Here is a 14,704-nt window from a genome sequence, read left to right as displayed (position 1 = left end):
TAACGTTGTCGACCACTCTTGCCTCTTCACGTTAGCTTCCACGTTAACCAAGTTAACGTGGGAGTTAACGTGGCATTGTGCACTTAGGCCAACGTTAGTGACAATGTTGAATGTCACTAACGTTTGCTTCCTTTCCCCCTTTTAACGTTAGAGGCCACGTTAACTAAGTTAACGTGGACTCTAACGTGGCCACTTGTGAGCATTGGCCAACGTTAGTGATAATGTTAAGTGTCACTAACGTTGGCTCCATTTCCTTTCTTTCACGTTAGAGTTCATGTTAACTTAGTTAACGTGACTCTTAACGTGGGGAATGATGGCTTCGAGAGCGTTATTGGCAATTACTTTTCTCATTAACTTTGCAAGTTACCTCCCATTCCTTGCTTCCTTTGGTCCTGAAATCAGGCAATAGAGTGCATCAAAGTTTTGGTCCAAGTCATGGGTAATGCAGCATACAATTTGTCACTAAACTCATGCAAAATCCTCATGAAATCATGTAAAATGCACAATGTATGCTTGAATCCAGGTGTAAGTGAATATCTACCCAAAACTAGCTTATTTCCTAAAGAAATGCATGAAACTACCTAAAAACAGTAAAGAAAAGGTCAGTGAAACTGGCCAAGATGCCCTGGCATCACAACACCAAACTTAAAGCTTGCTTGTCCCTAAGCAAGTACTGGAACAAGAGAATGATGAATGGGATACCAAGAGAAATGAGTCATTCTTGTGGAAGTTATGTCCCTGGTTTTATGGTGGTTTCATGCATAGCAACTTAGGTTCATTCCTGGCTTTTAGACCTTTATCATATCCTAGAATACTTACTATGATTGCATCCCATAAAACTTTTATTTATTGATCCTTTTGCTGTTATTTCAGGGCTTATTGGTGTTCTTCAGGCTAAGTGTTCTGTAAGGGGGCAACTCTTTAAGATAAGCTTTCAGCCAACACTCCCGAACCAGTTGGTTCAAAGTGCTAGGTGTTGAGACACCCCTAAGGACTTACTCCCTCAAGTCTCTCCCCCATACATACACACCACAGGCATATAGTTTATTCATTTTCTTTTCTTGATGCCTTGGTGTCCAGCACCTCTTTAGGTTACTAAATGTTCTGTGGTGAGGGTTACTCTTGATAGTGGACTTTCAGCTGATAATCCCGAGTTAGTTAACCCAAGTTACTAAGTGATAAAGCACCCCTAAGAGCTTATTCATCCAAGTAGATCCCTCACACAGGAACACCACAGACACATGCCTCAAGATTTAAAACCATTGGTGCCTAGCCTTATTGCTTAGTCTTTTTCTTTTATTTCTCAACTTTAATTGTTCTTTTCCTTTTTCTTATTAGGATCTTCTTATTTATCTAGTCTCATGGGGTGTGTCTCAAGTATAGTATTCATGACAGATAGTTGTCTTCCCACCTTATGGTTGAACCAACTTAGCTAACTTATGATCCCACCAAAATCTCATGAATGCACTTCCATATTATGGACTCCACTCTGGTCTTTTTTTAAAAAAACACACTCATTCTCTTTTTCATCTGATTTCAAGGGACAAATATACAATTAAGTAAGGTAAAGATGCAGTGACATAAGGACTAGATATCATAAACCTCTTCAACAAGAACATAAAAGAAGGAATTTAGAAATGTTTAAACTGAAATGGAAGCAAGTTCTATTTCATACAAGATCTTCCTTATTTAAAACATAGAGAAAGATGGACCAAAGAAGGAACTCCACCACCTTTTATTCTTGTGGATGTCCATGCTCTCCTTCTTGATTGCTTGTGCTCCCACTTCCCTTGCCTTTTCCAAGCAGCTTCTTCCAGAAACCACCATCTTCCATCTTCTTCTTGAGTGTCTCCTTTTGCTGTTTCACTTTCCTCTCTTCTTGTTCTACAAAATCTTTTTGGACCTCATCATATGTAGGGATGGCATAGTGTAGCTGATGCATATTACTGGACATGTAGTTCAACTTGGCTTGAGTGTTGACGTGGAACTCCTCCCGATGTAGTTGTCGTCCTTCATTAAGTATAGTGAACTCATTGAATGCTTTCATTTGGGCTAGTTGTCGCTGATTGAGTTCCTGCAAATGCTTATCTTGACGTTCTTGCCTCTCGGTAACTTGGTGGATGGTTTGAGTGAGCTGGGAGTATTGTTCCTGTTGCTGCTCCATTTGTTGTTTCTTCCACTCTTCTTGTTGGCTCATCCAGTTCAATATTTGCTCTTGTCCTTCCATATGTCTCATCCTGAAATCTTCAATAGCTCTTAGAAGGTGATTCATATTCAGATCGGCTGGGTAAGGATGCTCTCCCTGATGATATTCTTCCTGATGAGACTCCTCTTGGTGAGTTTCTTCCCTTGCTTTTAGTTTCCCTATTTGTGGCCTTCTTTGTTACTGAGCAAGTGTAGTATAGGCCATACGCTGAGTTGTCATTAGCCTCCCTGGGTTAACCCAGTCTGGATTACTATCCTCAAAGACCACCTTGGCCTTTGTGCACAATCGGAGAATGGTGCTGGGGTACCAAAGCCTGGCACCTGATTCAAGCTTCTCAGTTGAATCTTGAATTTCCTCAGCTATAAGTTCATGCACGTTGATTTCTCGACCTTGTACTAGGGAATGTACCATAGTTGCTCGATTAATATTTACCTCTGAATTATTTGCAGCTGGGAGAATAGACCTCCTCACGAGTTTAAACCACCCCTTGGCTTCTGGGCTAAGGTCTCCTCTCTTGATGAACCGGGGTCTCCCATCTCCATACCTCTCCCAGTCAGCTGCTATAACATAGATGTCAGTCACTATCTCAGTGAGCTCATCATTGTCTTGGCTTTTACTTATCCTTGTATGATAGCTAGGCTCATTAAAGTATGGTGATTTCAGGTGAAGAGTTCTTATTATAGCATTTGGACTGAAGTCTACCTCCTTTCCCCTTACATAGCTTTTGAAGGTTGGGGTTCTGGTTTTGTCTTCTCTGACCACATTTGTGTAGAACTCTTTGATGAGGTTTGTATTGATCTTCCCCTCTGGATTGGTGAGCAATTGCCACCCTCTTTCTTCAATCTTCTCCCGAATCTGTGGGCATTCGTCTTCATTGATTTGGAAGGTTAACTCGGGCAGTATCTTTTTGAGCTTTATCCGCTCAAATTCTCGTTCATGGAAGGCAGTCTTGAATCTCTTCTCGTCGAAGGGAATGTTCTCCGTTGGTTCCTTCCTCTTCTGCCTCTTGGAGCTTGATGATGCCATGAATGAAGTTAAAGTAAAAGGGGTGTAGTGAAGGGAAGAGATGTGGGGTTTAGAGAGTGGGAGGTTGAAGAATTGGTTGCTGGAAAGTGAAGTGCAAGGGGTATGAATTTTGAATGTGGAGATGGTGTGAATTTGATTCACTTATATAGAGAAGTGATGAAGAGATGAAAGGTGTGGATTGATGGCGTTGGTGTATGATGAACGGATGGGGATGTGTATGGAGTAAGCACGAGGATTCTCAACTTTATGATGGAGTTGGTTCGCTTTCCAAGTTTGTTCTTCCTCCAATGTTGCATGGCAACCATTCCCAATGCATTCCCCTTGAGGCACGTGTGTAGTGCCCTCTTCATGAAGTGGCCGAACCTTTCCCATTAAATTGTCCTATCAATCTCCTTCAATGCTCCTTTTCTTTTTCCTATAAAGATAAAATTAGAAAAGTAATTTGGTAACTGAGATGGTACAGTGGGGAGATCAGGTGGGATATCTGGGAAGTAGGCTGAGATCACTTTATCTCCTGGAGAGAAATCTTCCGTAGGGATCTTCTTGTTCCTCCACCTCCTTGGTACCTTCTTCTTTGTCTCTTTTGATTCTTCACTGCTCTTGGCGACTTCTTCTTCTAAGTGCATTTTGTTGTTGTCTTCACATGCCTCTGGTGGTTTAGGTTCCTCCAGCTTCTCCTTGAGCTGTGACGATTGCTGTTTGCCTTGTTCATCATTCAGTGGGGTTTTCGGATGTGTTGGTGGTGCCTCAGTGCTTGTTTCCTCTGTCAGCATCTCATTTATATTATTGCTTGGTTCTTTATTTTCTTGGTCAGCTTTTTGGGAGAGTTTGAAGACATTGAAGCTGAGTTGTTCATCATGGATCCTCAATATTAGCTCCCCTCGCTCCACATCTATGAGTGCTCTGGCTGTAGCTAAGAATGGTCATCCCAATATGATTGGGTGAGTGTGACTCTCCTCCATGTCCAAGATGACAAAGTCTGTTGGGAGGTAGTATTTCCCAACCTTTAACAACACATTTTCCACCACCCCTATTGCTTATTTTTGAGTTTTGTCAGCCAGCCTGATGACCACATCTGTGGGCAATATCTCATTGATCTGCAGTCTCTTCACTAGGGCTAAGGGCATTAAGTTGATGCTTGCTCCCAAATCGCAGAGTGCTCTATCAAACACTGTTTCTCCTATGGCACAGGGGACATGAAAACTCCCTGGATCTTTTCTTTTCGTAGGCAACTGTGGTTGAATGAGGGCACTGCACCCCTTGTTCATCACTATAGTCTGGCCTCCCTTGAGTGAGCTTTTCCTAGGAAGCAGCTCCTTCATATACTTGATATATGTAGGCATTTGTTGGATAGTCTTGATGAATGGTATGTTCACATGCAAAGATGCAAACAAGTCAAGAAATCTTGAGTATATTCTCTACTCCACAGCACCATTGAGCAGTTGGGGAAAAGGTGCATAGAGTCTCAGCAGCTCCTGTTTTGATATTTCTGGTTCTTGGTATTCTTTTTCCTCCTTCTCTGTTGAGGTATCTTCAGGTTGTTCTGACAGCTTGCTTGGCTTGTCGTCAGTCTCCTTATCAATTATAGTGACCATCTTGCAATCTTCCCATCTTACTTTCTTTGTTTCACCTCTCGGATTCTTCTCTGTGTCACTTGGGAATCCATCTGTGGGTTTGGGAATTTGCTCAGAGAGATATCCTACTTGAGATTCCAACCTCTTGATTGTGTCTCCCTGATTATTGAAACTAGCTCGCACTTCCTCCTTGAACACCTTGTTGTCTTGGATATCCTTGCATATGCCTTCAGATAGATTTTCAATCCTTGAGATTCTTTCATCAAATGATGATAGGTCAGGTTGAGGAGGGTTGTTCTGGCCTTGATATGAATGTGGAGAGGTGTTGTTATTGGATGTTGATATGGTCTAGATGTGAAATTGTTTGGATTTGGGCGTCTTTGATCAAGGCTTTGGTCTTGTTGATTTCCCCACCGAAAGTTTAGGTGATTCCTCCATCCAGGGTGGTAATTCTTGGAGTATGGATCATGGTTCTGCCTAGGTGAATTCCCAATGTAGTTGGCTTGCTCCTGACTACCCTCTGCTTCTTCATTCACTCCTTCTTGGGTTGTTGATGAAGTGGAGATTTCTGCTACTTGGTTTCTCTCCATCTTCTTGGTGAGGTCAGCCAGCTGCTGGGTAATGAGCTTGTTTTGGGCCAACAGAGCATTTACATTGTTTAGCTCCATTACTCCTCTTGTGTTCCCTCTTTCGGAAGCATAGAAGTAGTCGTTCTCTGCTACTGTTTCAATGACATCTATAGCCTCCTCAATGGTTTTCTTCTTGTTCAAAGATCCTCCGGATGAATGGTCTACGACCTTCTTTGACTCATAAGAGAGCCCTTCATAGAAAATGTGCAGCTGCACCCATTCGTTGAACATGTCAGGTGGACACCTCCTTGTCAAGTCCTTAAACCTCTCCCATGCCTCATATAGAGTCTCACCATCTTGTTGCCTGAAGGTTTGGACCTCAGCTCTCAGCCTATTGATTCTTTGAGGAGGGTAAAATTTTGCTAAGAATTTGTTCACCACGTCTTCCCAAGTTGTCAAGCTTTCCCTTGGGAAAGATTCCAGCCACTTGGCTGCCTTATCCATGAGTGAAAATGGAAATAAGAGCAGTCTATAGGCGTCAGGGTGAACACCATTAGACTTCACTGTGTCACATATTCTCAGGAAAGTGGTTAAATGTTGATTTGGATCCTCTTGGACACTTCCTCCGAACGAACAGTTGTTCTGCACAAGGGTGATGAGCTGTGGCTTCAGCTCAAAATTGTTGGCATGGATGGTTGGCTTTTGAATGCTACTTCCACAGTTTCCTGGGTTTGGATTGATGTAAGAGCCTAAAACTCTTCTATCCTCCCCAGCATGATTTGCTCGACCTCTTCCGCCATGGTTGTGAGCCTCTTCTTCATGATGGTTTTCCATGTTTTCTTCCATGTTTGCTTCAAAGTATTCCTCAAAGTGTTCCTCCTCTTCTTCAGCGCCAACTATACGTTTGTCTCTTGCCTCCCTCCTTAGTCTAAGGAAGGTTCTTTCAGGTTCAGAATCAAAGGAAGTTGAAGCCCCACTTCTTCTTCCTGTCATACAACCAACAAGTACAAGCAAAGAGAATAGATGCAGAAAGTATATCTGTCAGAATTACTGTTAGTGTGAGTGATGCAATATATCAAACAGTTAGTAGGTTAGTAAGATGAAATGTAAATAAAAGAAAAAAAAGTAGGGGGAAAGGAAGAAATTAACTAAAACAGGAAATAAATAACTCAAACAGAAATTTAAATCAAACAAAAATAAAATGCTCAATCTAGTTATCCTCCAATCTAATCATTGTTGATGCACAATCAATCCCCGGCAACGGCGCCATAAACTTGATGCACGGAAAACTTGTCTCATAACAAATTTCCTTCGGCAAGTGTACCAAATTTGTCGTCAAGTAAAAACTCACAATAGAGTGAGGTCGAATCCCACAAGGATTGATTGATCAAGCAACTTTAATTAGAGGAATGTTCTAGTTGAGCGAATCAGAAATTTAGTTGAGAATTACAGAAAATTAATTGGCGGGAAAGTAAATGGCAGAAAGTAAATTGCAGAATCTTAAATGGGAATGGGGGAATTGCTCATAAATGTAAATGACAAAAATTAAAGAGAATGGGTCAGATCAGAAATGGGAGTTCATTGGGCTTAGGAGATGTTGCATTCTCCGGATCAATCTCATTTACATCTCTTCCTCAATCAATGCACTCATTGATCTCCTTGGCAATCTTAAGTGATTGAATTACAATTTCTTGTAATTGAATCTCTCAAATCTTGATCAATAGCCAATTCCTTGGTCAATTGCTCATGAGAATAGATGAAGCATGGTCATTGATTATACCACATGCATTTCCCAAACCAAGTATTGAGAGGATTATAGTCACATATCCATCGAAACCCAATTTGGTCCAGCATGAGAAAGCATTTCTAGCTTGATCTCTTCATTCCTCTTCCAAGGTTCAGAAGAGATCCAAGTATGAATAGTTTCTTTCCAAGATCACTATCCAATTGGATGAAGATCGAAAGCTTTCAAGTAAAATCAAGAGAAAAGATAGAAGAAGAATAATGAAAACTAGTATTGATCCATCAAATTAAAATAGAGCTCCCTAACCCAATGAAAGGGGTTTAGTTGTTCATAGCTCTGGAAAATGAAAACAAAGATGGAGAATACATAATGAAAACTAGAAGTGCAGAGAAAGTAAATACAGGAAGTAGTTCTATACTATTTTCCAACTCCCGGAACTCTCTAAAATAATTCAAAGCTACTCCTATATATACTACTCTTCTCATCTTCTAGTTGGTTCTTCAAGTCTTGGGCCTTTGGATCTTGAGTTTGAAGCAGTTCTTTTCTTCATTTGGGCTTGGCTTTACTTGCAGAGAGAAAGTGTGAAGTGGGCAGAGACTTTAGCTCAGGGCGTTAGGGGTGTTAACGTTTAGTAAATATATGAGTTCGAGAACATTAGTGACAATCAACTTTCTCACTAACGTTCCTAAGTAAAAGCCACGTTAACTTCAACGTTAGTAGCACAAACGTTGCCACTAACGTTGCCTCTAGGTCCTTCACACACGTTATTGGGGCTTAACCTTCCCAATAACGTTGAAAAGCCCCCTTGCTCCTACGTTAGAGCCCACTTTAACTTAGTTAACGTGGCTCTTTAACGTGGGCTTGCCATCCTTTGAGAACGTTAGTGACACTCAACATTGTCACTAACGTTCCAATGTGCCCCCATGTATGACGTTAGAGCCCACGTTAACTTAGTTAACGTGGCTCTTTAACGTGGCATTGCTTAGCCATCCCCAACGTTAGTGACAATGTTGAATGTCACTAACGTTTGCTTCCTTTCCCCCTTTTAACGTTAGAGGCCACGTTAACTAGGTTAATAGGGACTCTAACGTGGCCACTTGTGAGTATTGGCCAATGTTAGTGATAATGTTAAGTGTCACTAACGTTGGCTCGAATTCCCTTCTTCACATTAGAGTTCACGTTAACTTAGTTAACGTGACTCTTAACGTGGGTAATGATGGCTTCGAGAGCATTATTGGCAGTCACTTTTCTCATTAACTCTGCAAGTTACCTCCCATTCCTTTGGTCCTAAAATCAGGCAATAGAGTGCATCAAAGTTCTAGTCCAAGTCATGGGTAATGCAGCATACAATTTGTCACTAAACTCATGCAAAATCCTCATGAAATCATGTAAAATGCACAATGTATGCTTGAATCCAGGTGTAAGTGAATATCTACTCAAAAATAGCTTATTTCCTAAGAAAATGCATGAAACTACCCTAAAAACAGTAAAGAAAAGGTCAGTGAAACTGGCCAAAATGCCCTGGCATCATTCCCCCCGATCTCCCCACCATCCCATCTCAGCTACCTAAAGTCTTTACCATCAACAGAGTTCTCTCCCTAGAACATGTGGAGATCCTTGATGAAGCCAATGGAGATAGATTTACTGCAAGGGGGGAGGACTTGAAGCACTACCAACCACCCTGATAAAGGCAGAACGTCAAGCTAGTGACGCTAAAGAAGCGCTTCATGGGAGGCAACCCATGTTTTACATGCTTTAAAAAATAGTTAATAATGCAAGGTTCATGAATTTCAAATTAACTTGATATGCACTTGAATGAATCCTTCTGTGTAACATATAGTGAGGAACAAGTTTGGTGTTCAAGGCACACTAAGAGAACATAAATGTAACCCACATCATGTCACTCTTAGGGGCCTTGAACAAATCTTTTACACCACATGGCACCAAACCAAGTTTGGTATTGCCAATGTTGCATACATGGATGTTGAGTTAGTCAGTTAGTTTACACTCATGAATAGCACTTAGTCAGTTAAAAACAAAAACTTTAAAAAGTGGTTAGCCTTTTAATTTTGCCGCCACTTACTACAAGTGTGTTTTTAATCACATTTCTTTTATTTTGTAGGAGCATTGATGGGGCAATTGAAGGGTTCAGATAACATAAAAGGAAGATACTACACACGTGTTTTCAAGGGGATTGCATTGGGAATGGTTGCCATGCAACATTGGAAGAAGAACAAGCTTGGAAACTAAACCAACCCCATCATAAAGTTGGTGATCCTTGTGCTCACCCATGCTAAACCCCATCTGTCCATCACACAATCACCCCATCAATCCACACCTTTCATTCACTCATCACTTTCCTATATAAGTGAGTCCTAGTCCGTACTTCCCTTCACATTCAAATTCCTATTCCTTAACACCTAGCACCTTGAACCAACTGGTTAGGGAGTGTTGGCTGAAAGCTTATCTTAAAGAGTTACCCCCTCACAAAGCACTTAGCCTAAGAGCACAATCAAACCCTGAAAATAATAAAAGGATCAATGAATAAGAGTCTCATAGGGTGCAATCAAGTGAGTATTCAAGACATGATAAAGGTCTGAAAGCCAGTGAAGGAATGAACCTACGTTGCTATACATGAAACCACCATTAAACCAAGGACATGACTTCCACAAGAATGACTCATATCTCTTAGCATTTCATTCATCATTCTCTTGTTCCAGTACTTGCTTAGGGATAAGCAAGCTTTAAGTTTGGTGTTGTGATGCCAGGGCATTTTGGCTAGTTTCACTGACCTTTTCTTTATGGTTTTAGGGTAGTTTTATGCACTTTCTTAGGAAATAAGCAAGTTTTGGGTAGAATTTCACTTACATCTTGATTCAAGCAAACATTATGAGTTTTATATGAATTCATGAGAATTATGCATAAATTGAATAACAAATTGGATTATGCATATCTCATAACTTGGACTAGAACTTTGATGTACTTTATTGCTTGATTTCAGGACAAAGGAAGCAAGGAAGAACCACGTTAGCAGCCACGTTAGTCTAACTAACGTGACCTCTAACGTGGAATGGGAGCTAGCTTGCAACGTTAATGAGAAAAGTAATCGCCAATAACGTCCTCGAAGCCATCATAGCCCACGTTGAGAGTCACGTTAACTAAGTTAACGTGAACTCTAACGTGGAAGAAGGAAATGAAGCCAACGTTAGTGACACTCACCTTTCTCACTAACGTTGGACTAAGCTCATATTGGCCACGTTAAGAGCCACGTTAACTCAGTTAACATGGACTCTAACGTGGGGAAGCAAAAGAATCGCCAACGATAGTGACACTCACCTTTGTCACTAATGTTGGAATGAGCCACTATGAGCAACGTTAACTCCCATGTTAACTTAGTTAACGTGGAAGCTAACGTGGATGAAACAATGATGAGCCAACGTTAGTGACACTCACCTTTGTCACTAACGTTGGAGATGGCTATCACCACCACGTTAGAAGCCACGTTAACCTAGTTAACGTGAACTCTAACGTGGGAAGTAGGGGCGTTTTGAAACGTTAGTGACAAAGGTAAGTTTCAGTAATGTTTTCGAAGATTTGGCAAGCCTACGTTAAAGGTCACGCTAGCCACACTAACGTGAACTCTAACGTAGGGAAGAGAGGATTCTCAACGTTATTGGAAAAGGTAAGTCCCAATAACGTGTGCGAAGGATCAAGAGGCAATGTTAGTGGTCACGTTGGTACCACTAACTTTGAAGTTAACGTGGGTCACCATTGGGTTAGGAACGTTAGTGAAAAAGGTGACTGCCACTAACGTTCTCGAACCCACACTTTCACTTAACGTTGACGCCACTAACGTCCTAAGCTAAAAGTCCTTGCCTACTTCATACTTTCTCTCTGCAAGTAAAGCTAAGACCACTGAAGAGGATAACTGCTTCAAACTCAAGATCCAAAGGCCCATATCCAAGATTTGAAGAACCAACTAGAAGATCAGAAGAGTAGTATATATAGGGGTAGTTTTGAATCAAAAAGGGGGTTGGAAATTGGAGAACTACTCTCTGTATAATTTTACTTTCTCTGCACTTCTAGTTTACTTTTCATAATGTATTTTCCATCTTTATTTTCCATTTCCAGAGCTATGAACAACTAAACCCCATTCATTGGGTTAGGGAGCTCTGTTGTAATTTGTTGGATCAATAGTAGTTTTCATTATTCTTCTTCTATCTTTTCTCTTGATTTTACTAGAAAGCTTTCAATCTTCATTCAATTGGGTAGTTATCTTGGAAAAAAAGCTATTCATACTAGGATCTCTTCGGAACTTTGGAAGAGGAATGAAGAGATCATGCTAGAAATGCTTTCTCACGTTGGACTAAATTGGGGTATGGATGGATATAGTGACATATAATCCAACCAACACTTTGATTTGGAAATACATGTGGTATAATCAGTGACCATACTTCATCTCTTCTCATGAGCAATTGACCAAGGAATTGGCTATTGATCACACTACAAGAAAAACACCCATTCAGGTACACTTGAAAAGTGTAGCCAAAAGTGAAAAAAAATGATGCCTTAGGCTACGGCTACGCTTTCTAGGCTACGGCTACGCTTTTTGGGGTGATTCCTATTCGGCCGTTGCCTATTCTCAAAGGCTACGCTTTTCTGCACCAAGGGCTACGCTTTTGGCATTTGGGAATAGGCTACGCTTTTCAAGTGATGCTGTCCAGGACCAAAGGCTACGCTTTTCAGCTTCCATTTTTGCCAGCCGAAGTTCATATTCTTTCTACAAAAGCACCGCAAACAGAAGTCTTTTATGGAAAATAGCACAACTCAGATTTTATTATTTTTCTTACAACAATTATATTAAATCAAATGTAGTAGAAACACACCAGCCAAGAAGAAACACCAGGTCATTCAGGATACAAATGAATACAAAAGTACTTTTCCATCCAGGATTGGTGTAAATAGAAGCTGCAAAATGAATATGAATTTTAATAACAAAAAGATGAAGTACCAAACCATGTTTTTAATTAATGCATGAAAATCAGTTCAATAGTTCATAGCCCCAGAAGTAAAGATAAGATATCCACATGTTTTCTTTTTCTCTAAATTTGCTTCTTCAAAATTCAAAATGTGGACATTGCTTTTACACACATCAACCTTGATATGAAGACTATTAATCACAATCCCAACAGTTCCGATCAATGGCTTTGCAAGCTTAGCAAACATCAAAATACTCATTTCATTTGTGTCCCAATCTAAACCCAGTTGTAGGACTCGCTGTGAAATACCAAGAAAATGCTCATTTCATTTGTGTCTGAATCAAAACCTGCCGAATTGCATACTAGGCAGAGCCCCAATAAGATGATGGGGATGTGGATTTTAGCCATTTCGTGCAACCACCTGAATACTGCAACAAATTCAAGAGGATTTCAATTAATTCCAAGTACATAAAAAAATATGTCAATTGTGTGCATATGCCTCAGATTCAACCCATTGAATCTCAAACAAGAACAAACCCCTCTCAATGTATAAAAGAATGCACAGCTTCTAGGACTAGTAGAGATGGATCACTTAAAAGATGGTGCAAAAGAAAACTAAAATGGAACATAATGTTGATTACTCATTGAAGCTGGCAAATTGCAGTTGGAAACTTGAGCAATTCATTCACTTAGAACCATCAAGATTTAGGATAAAAATTCATTCATGTGATTTCACAGGAACAACTTTAGCTCAAACCATGTGGAAAAATAATTCATGATATAGGGATATCATGAATTAAAACCTAATCATGTCAAATATTCTTAATAAAATATCTAAAACTACTATTTTTCAGGTTATAATATTAAAATGTGAAGGAAGTAAAACCTGATCAACATAGTTGACCAACGCATCCCTTGAAGACCCACACTAGGAGGGCATGAACCCAATGAAAACTCCTGCAGCTCGACACTTTCCTACAGAATAATTTCCCTAGTTTAGCACGCACGTATGAAATTTCCAGCACCTATTGCTTCCGTTTATGCCAAACACAGAAAGGAATCATAACAAATTGAGAATCAGAAGGCGAAACCCCCAAAATTAGAAAACCTAAAATTAGAACCCAAAACCCCCAAAAATTCACAGAACCAATTGAAAATTGATACATACCTTCTGTATCTCAATTAGCCATTGCAGTTCATCATCACTATCAAAATCATTCACACCTTCGAACTACAAAGTGAGAGCGAGTTAGAGAATGAGCAAGAAAGAGAGGATACAGAATAGAGAATGCTTACCTGGTGACAGAGGATACGACAATGGTGTTGATCAGTGACAGTGAAGAGATGAGCGGCGACGCAATGGCTTGGAGACGGTGCAGCAGCTCAGCAGCGAGCTCCAATTGACGGCAGCGCCGCGACAGAGCACGAAGGCGGCGATACATCCCTCCTTCCTCCCTTCGAGCTCCTCGGCGGGGGCACAGAAGCCCGACGGTGGCAGAACGGCGACTAAAACAAGCCCTAGCAGTGGTGGTGGAGCTTCAGCGGCGACGGAGCACCTCCTTTTTCTCTCCTCCATCGCGTTTCCTCTCATCCTCGAGCTCTCTCTCTCTCACTGGCGCTCGACGACGACGGCGACGGCGGCGGAGCCCTAGACGGCGTCGTCCTCTCTTTCCTTCCTTCCCTTCTCCTCTCTGATTTCTTCTCTCTTTCGTGTTTGTGTATGTTGAGTGAGGATAAGAGTGTGTGCTGCACTGCTGCGTAAGTGAGGGAGAGGGCCAACAAATTTTTTTACTAAGTGTTTATTGAGGATTCCCATATTAGGAGACATTTTAAAAGCGCACCCGAAACAGAAAAAATAAGCTACTCTTTACAAGCGTTCCCTTAGATGAGAAAAGTGTATTTATAGATATTTAGATAAGGCTACGTTTTATAAGTGATTTCTATAATACCTAAGGCTACACTTTTTAAATGATGCCACAATTGTGTATCCTTTTCTCATATAAAAAGGCAACACGGAGAAAAGCGTAGCCTATTCTATGAATAGGCTACGCTTTTCAATTGTAGCTTAAAAAAAGTGTGGCTGAATGGGTATTTTTCTTGTAGTGTCAAGACTTGAGAGATTGAATTACCAAAGAATTGGAATTCGATCACTTAAGATTGCCAAGGAGATCAATGAATGCATTGATTGAGGAAGAGATGAAAATGAACTTGATCCGGAGAATGCAACATCTCCTAAGCCCAATGAATTCCCCATTTCTGATCTTACCCATTCTCTTTACTTTCTGCTATTTACTTTCATGCTAAACTCCCCTTCCCCATTTAAGATTCTGCAATTTACTTTCCGCTATTTACATTGAGCTCTTTATTTCCAGCATTTACGTTTCTGCTATTTACTTTCCTGCAATTTAATTTTCTGCAAATCACAAATCTAATTCTGCTTAGTTTAACTATAACATTCTTCTAATTAAAATTGCTTGACCAATCAATCCCTGTGGGATTTGACCTCACTCTATTATGAGTTTTTACTTGACGACAATTCGGTATACTTGCCGAAGGAAAATTGTTGAGAGACAAGTTTCCATGCATCACGTTCCAAAAGGGGCAAT

The 14,704-nt window shown here is 40.6% G+C and overlaps 1 long non-coding RNA gene across 6 annotated transcripts; it reads right to left on the bottom strand.

Annotated features, from left to right (window-relative positions):
* Nucleotides 11,987–13,409, bottom strand: LOC107648189. 6 transcript variants are annotated; one of them, XR_002348757.1, is made up of 4 exons: nt 13,267–13,341; nt 12,985–13,123; nt 12,408–12,526; nt 11,987–12,087 (listed from the first exon to the last, which is right to left on the bottom strand). It is a non-coding gene; the product is annotated as an uncharacterized LOC107648189 (long non-coding RNA). The 6 variants fall into 6 exon arrangements; XR_002348758.1 differs by lacking the exon at nt 11,987–12,087 and adding an exon at nt 13,395–13,409 and having other exon boundaries at nt 12,400–12,526; nt 12,985–13,129; nt 13,267–13,329; XR_002348756.1 differs by lacking the exon at nt 11,987–12,087 and adding an exon at nt 13,395–13,409 and having other exon boundaries at nt 12,400–12,526; nt 13,267–13,329.

Source organism: Arachis ipaensis, chromosome B06, assembly GCF_000816755.2.
Source record: "Arachis ipaensis cultivar K30076 chromosome B06, Araip1.1, whole genome shotgun sequence".
In the NCBI taxonomy this organism is placed as follows: domain Eukaryota; kingdom Viridiplantae; phylum Streptophyta; class Magnoliopsida; order Fabales; family Fabaceae; genus Arachis; species Arachis ipaensis.
The sequence above is the reverse complement of the archived record's forward strand: the minus strand, read 5'-3'. Positions and strand labels throughout refer to the sequence as shown.